Source organism: Phyllostomus discolor, chromosome 8, assembly GCF_004126475.2.
Source record: "Phyllostomus discolor isolate MPI-MPIP mPhyDis1 chromosome 8, mPhyDis1.pri.v3, whole genome shotgun sequence".
Taxonomy (NCBI): Eukaryota; Metazoa; Chordata; class Mammalia; order Chiroptera; family Phyllostomidae; genus Phyllostomus; species Phyllostomus discolor.
The window spans coordinates 103478792-103485240 of record NC_040910.2 but is presented as its reverse complement, the minus strand read 5'-3'; positions in this window follow the sequence as shown (position 1 = coordinate 103485240).

Sequence of the window (6449 nt, the reverse complement as noted above, 5' to 3'; positions counted from 1 at the left end):
TTGGTCAGGGCTTAGGGATGGGGCAGGAATATGGGGGAGAAAAAAATGATCATTCCTCAGTGCTACCCATTTGTCCTGTGTGGGCTGCTTAGCTAGACAGCAGGAGAATAAAGTACACCAAGAACCATAATGGAAACAAAACCTTCCGTGTGTTTTGTCATGTTTTGTTCCAGGGAAGCAGTTGATAAGTGCTGTTGTTAATGCTTTCTCCCGGATCCATTCAGTGATGGAGAGGAGGAAAATTGGCTGGTTGGATTGTGGTCTTGGTGCCTCGCAGTTATTCTGCACTGGTTATGCATTTAATCTTTACTAGTAGAGTTACCTTTGGCTAGTGGGTTTTCCATAGTCTGGGTATTTATCCTTAATCGATTGTACCACCTAAGGCAACTGGATGCAAAATGCATTCTGTCCATTCTGTCTGGGCCTTCCCCACCCTAGTCTTGGCACATTCCTTCAAGAATGTAGTTACCGTCTGCTTGGGAAGATGTCAATGCAAACGTGAAGAAAATGGGCATCGGACTAGGCTTTGGTTTGCCACAAGTGGCAGCTGCCTATATCAATTACAATTACATTTCTTAATTTTGCTTTTCATTTTTCCAAGTTCCCCTCAGCTCCCCTGTTGACCTGTTGGCTGTCTAAAGGCAACTGTTACATTGCCTTAGGGACTTGTGGAGAAAGGGAGGGGAATTGCTCAGTGTAGTGTTTTCACTTTCAAAACCAAGTAATCTAGTCACTCATATTTAAGAAGTGTGTTAGTCTGACTTTAAGAGAAATCCAAACTCCATCAGCTTTTGATAGCATCTTGGTTTTCGAAACAACTCAATCTGTAATTGGCATTTAGAATGCCCTTGGCATGCCAGTCTGTGATGGCATTAAAGACCTGTTAAAACACTTGAGCCCAACTTTATTAACCAAAACTGATACCACCACCTTTATCTTCTAAATAAAGTCCGCTTTATTTTTATTTTGAACATTTTGCTGCTTCATTTTTGGTTCCAGATGGTGTCACCTCCTTGGAGGTGAAATGAATGGTTTGAAAGAAGCCAGAGCGTGTGGTGGTGACATGTGTGTGAGCTGGGGAGAGGAAGGACAGACACACCTGTGTTAGAAATGGACCGGACATAATGTAGTGAGGAGTGGACATCCCCTTCCAGTGGGGTCGTGCACGGGCACGGCCTGAAGGAGGTTTCCTGTTCGGAGTGATTGTGAAGCTGCTAAAGGTTGTCCTCTGTCTTGTGCGTATTTTTCAGGTTAACGGTCTGGGCTATTTAAAGGCTTGTCCAAAGGTTGGCTTTTCACTTAGTTTGCAGCATGTATCCAATTTCTACTTCCACTTTTGCCCCCAGAAACTTGCAGAGAAAAGAACACTAACTTCGGATTTAAGGAACCAGGTCCTTCCTTTTGCCCTCCTGCATATTAGCATAGCAGCGCCTACAGGCTACTTCATGGAAAGACGTTCTTTCTTAGTTTATGTTGGGCTGATAAAATGAGGGCTAACCTTCATTCTCCTACCTTCGCCTCCACGTGGCCTTTTACCTTTTCTGAATGGACACCCCTGTCATTAGGAAATTCCAGTCATACCTACCCCCAAGTGTTTATGAATTCTGTACCTGTACTGCTGTGCCCGTATATTGTGTAATCATGAGACATGAAAATAGAATTAAAAAGCAATTATCTGAAAAGTAAATATAAACAAGTTCTAATATTTTATGTCTATGCCCAATTTTGGATGACTAGGTTATAGAGGGTAACGTGATTCTTAGCAGACAGCATTCAACCCTGAGCGGTGGTAACCGACCGAGGACATTTCTCCAGCGGGGGTGTGCTTAGAGAAACAGGTGGCATCGGTCCATTCCCGACCGACAGGGAAGGATTGCCGCCCCCCCCCCCCCAATTTTTTTCCTTTTCAACAGTTCTCCAGGTAACTCCCCGTTCCAATATACCCCTCCCCAGCAAACACCCAAAAGGACCGCAGAACGAAGTGACAGTCCCACCTGGCCAAAGCAAGGCTTCCAGCCTGACATGGAAAAGAGCAAATGTTGGGAAGGGTTTGTATGTTCTGTTACATCTTACCCTGGACAACAAATCTTACTCTGTTGAGGAAGGAGGGGCAGAAAGATTGACTCACCAGACCAAGGTCACACGGAGCTCAAATTCAACTTCAGATCCAACAGAGAGCAAAATCCAAGCTTTCCTCACGTTTGCCCCAGACAGATGCTGTCGGCTTCTTAGCAGTATAAATTCAAGGTCCACGTTGTACAGATTCATAGTATGCATCTATCTCCTTCACAGGACTATCTAAACATATATTGTAAATTTGCTTATTTTTTGCCAGTTTTCTCAACTGGAATGTAAGCTCTTCAGCGCAGTGACCTTGGGCTGTCTTACTGACCAGTGTATCCCCACACTGGATCAGCACCTGATGTGTAGGAGACCTTCAGTAAATATCTGTTGAGCCAATGACATGTCAGTACAGTTCAGGGAGTTTCTGGAATGGCATGGCTTAGCCTTTGGAGGGCAGAGCATCCAGAAACCTGGGAATAGCAGGGCCTCAGAAGACTTCAGCTCTTCGGCTTCTCATTTGCTGGATGTCTTCAGGCTGGCCTCGGTGGTTTTTGTTTTTTGTTTTTTTGAGACAGAGGAAGGGAGAGAGAGAAACATCGATGTGTTGTTCCATGTGTTTGTGTATTTGTTGGTTGATTCTTGCATGTGCCCTGCTGGGGGGTGCGTTCGGACAATGCTACAATCAACCGAGGTACCCGGCCAGGGCCAGGCCAGTCCCCTAACTTTGGGTTAACTGGAGGGATGGGAACAGGATTAGTCAACAGTCAGTCATTATGTTGTGTCCATTTTATGCAGATGCCAGGCTTGTAATAAGCACTATAGGTAGAGTAATAAAGATGATCCTCATCGACACTATAAGAAAAGCATCATTTTAGTCTTATTTTACAGAGAGAGGGGCAAGCACAGAGAGGTTCAGCACGATGCCCAAAGTCACGTGGGCTAGGCAAGCAGTGCTGGCTCCACAGGCCGTGTGTCCCACTGGACCACATCGCTGCGTGGTAGGAGGAGCAGGTGGGTCTCTGCTCCCAACAAGTTTAGTTTGTGGGGAAACAGAGAGAGCCCTGGATGAAGTGTTTTTGAAATTAAATAGTAAAGCGATTTTGTCTTAATTCATCATGAAGTCCATTGTTAACCTTTTGGCAACTGTCAAACTCTTCATTCGGGGATGAAGTCAGTTTTCCTCCCAGTTAGGGTTTGAACCATCTCCCTGAACTTTTTGTTTAAAGGTTTTATAGGGAAGGGAGGGAGAAAGAGGAGAGAAACATCAATCGGTTGCCTGCCCCACACCCCCACCCGGGGACCTGACCCACAACCCAGGCATGTGCCCTGACCTAGAATCAAACTGGTGACCTCTCAGCACGACACGCAACCCCCTGAGCTACACCAGTCATGGTCATCTGCCTGCACATCTGCTCCATTTTCCCTCCGTGCTAGAAGCTTTTGGGGACCAGGACTGGGAGCAGGGTGGATGTTGGCACCTGGTGGCCGCCGGGCTGCTGAGTAAGCTCCGCACCTGAATTACCCCAGTGCTGTCAGCGCGTCCTGGGCGTGAGGCCTTTGAAGCCCGAGCTGTTCCCTCTCCCAGGGGCTCCTAGGCCCCGAGTTCTTGAGCTGGGCTCTCCTCAACGTGAAATGTACCTTATGTTCTGAGAGGGAAGTACATCTCCGCTTCGGCACCTGCCTGAGCTCTCGATGCAGAGGGCAGCCTGTCGCCGTCCTGAGGGAAAGAGAACCAAGAAGTGCCTCTGGCCCTGCCTCAGTGGCTCAGCTGGAGCACCCTCCTGTACCCCAAAAGGTGGTGGGTTCGATTCCCAGTCAGGGTGCATACCTAGGTTGTGGGTTCGATCCCTGGTATGGGAGGCAACCCATCAATGTTTCTTTTTCACTCTTAATAAAATCAATAAATATATCCTCGGGTGAGGATTTTTTTTTTTTAAGAAATGGCTTCATATAAGCTTTCTATAGCAATAAGCAATGTTTGCTGTTTTCTGAGCTCTGCCCTTCAAAATGTTGTATAGTCTTTCGAGTATGACCTTGGGCAAATTCTTCAACTTTTCTGATCTTCAGTTTTTTTCATCTGTAAAGTAGGAATCTTTTTCTTTTTAATCATTGTTTAAGTACAGTTTTCTCCCTTTTAAAGTAGGAATCTCAATGAAAGAAAATGCACATGAAGTCTTTAGCACAGGGTCTTGCACATGCATTAATTAAATGAATTGATCAAGAAATTCTGAGTACGTGCCTGGCACTGTTTAAGGCATTAGAGAATGAAGCAAATAAAATCTGCATCCTGTGGAGGTCACATTGTAATGGACAATGCCTTGTAACTGTTCAAAATTGTAGTACTATAATAGTAACTTTTTCAAAGTTCTGTTTGGTGGTAGCAGAAATGAACACGGTTGTGAAGAACATGAAGCATCGAGTTATTAAAACAGTTTCCACCCAAACCTGGCTAATTTGATTAGAGGATGTGCTACTTCCAAAGGGATCTGGTAAAGAAGGAAAGGTTTTCCTACCGCTGCCCAAACCTCTGCTTTGAGGGAAGACCAGCAAGCTGCAGGTGGAGCCCCAGAACGGTTCTGCAGTGAGCCCCGATCTTCTGAGGTCTGGAGCTGGGGGAATAAGGTGGCCCCTGGATCCTGCATTATCACACATTCTAATCAATTTCCCTGCCCGCCTGGTTCTGTTTGAGTCATCTGAGTTTTATGTTGATTCCGTGTCTTTGCCTGCTGCTAACAAACATCATCTCCTCCTACTCTTTTCAGGCAAGAACAGGACTGGAAAGACAAAGTCTTTCTTCAGAGCAAAAGTCCTGGAGTAGGAGACAGTCTCTCCTGATGGTTCCCAAGGGGGAATCACACAGGAGCCACTCAGCCCTGCGTTGCCCCTCCTCCCAGTAACTAGTGGGAGCGGGCCCGCTCCCACTGTGCCTGCCAATGCCATCTAGAAGTGTTTGCAACCCCTGCCCGACCAGCTGTCTGCCACCTTCCCTCTTCTCCTCCCACCTTAGCTCCTGCTTCGCCTCCCCTCAACCATGCCCCTGGTTTTTCCCGTGTTCTGCCTCTACCATGAGGAGCCCTGATAGCATCATGGCTTCTTCGAACTTCCGGCCAGTCTCCAGCTCTCTCAGATGAGGACACAGGTCAAGAGGGGGAAATAGTGAATCCAAAGTCATGCTACTTCATTTATTCACTCAACCAAGAACACTCCCTACCCTGTAAGATTCAGCTTAGCCCTGGCTGGGGTGGCTCAGCTGGTTGGAGCATCGTCCTGTATACCAAAAGGTTGGGGGTTCCATTCCTGGTCAGGGCACATGCCTAACTCGGGGGTTAGGCCCCTGGTCAGGGCGCATGTGGGAGGCAACCAGTTAATGTTTCTCTCTCACATTGATGTTTCTCTCTACCCCATCTCTAAAATCAATAACCATACTTTTTTTTTAAAAAAAGGTTTAGCTTAAATGTCACCTCATTAGAGAAATCTGCTCTGATTACTTGAAAGCATAGCCCACCCCCATTCTCTATTTTGTTCCCTTGTTTCTTTTTACTCTTTATCACAATTAGTAATTGTTTCATTTTTTAATCTTTTTGTTACTGTTTTTGGCCTGACTCTATAGAGTATTAGCTCCGTCATGGCAAGAGAGACATGTTTGTCTTCAGAGACAGGCTCATCGCGGTGTTCTCAGATCCAGCACATTAACAGATGTTCAAGAAATCTTTGCTGAATTAATTAATGCATGTGAGCAAGTGGCATCAAGGCACCTGGGGACAGGAAGGTGGCCGGGATACAGCCCCTGCTTTCAGAACTGCTGTGTGTGAGCAGCAGAGCCAGAAAACAGGGAATGCGATGAGACCAGGTTCAGCCTGGGGGTGGCGAAGGGGTGTTTCAGGGGCACCTAAAACAGGCCTAATCTCTGTCAAGCTTTTGTTACCAACCACCTAGAACCCAGGATAAAGCATTTGGCCGTGACTCAGGCCTGTGCCCTGAGCAGCCCAGCTGCAGCAGGGGCTGACAACTCATCCACTAGAGTGTGCGCTCAGATGGCACCTGGACCCATTCCCCTTTCCAGTGAGGGAGGTCTGCCAGTCCGTTTCACGGGTCTAGTTGGTAGCCAAGTCCACGGTCATTGAGGCCCCAGAGGGAGCATCACACCTTCTAGTGTAGTTCCAATCTTTGGCCTGGTCTTCTGCCTCAGGAAGGAACCCGCGCAGCATTAAGGAAGGCGACAGCTGCCTAGTCTTCAGGATTAGTGGGGTGACGGACGTCCCAGCTAGGTAGCCTTCATATCCAGAGGGCAGAGGGGTTGTCCCACATGGCTCAGAAAGCCAGTGCCTGAGAGAGCAAGTGGATGACCTGCCTTCCTGTTCCGGACTATAAAAGGAACCCAGAGG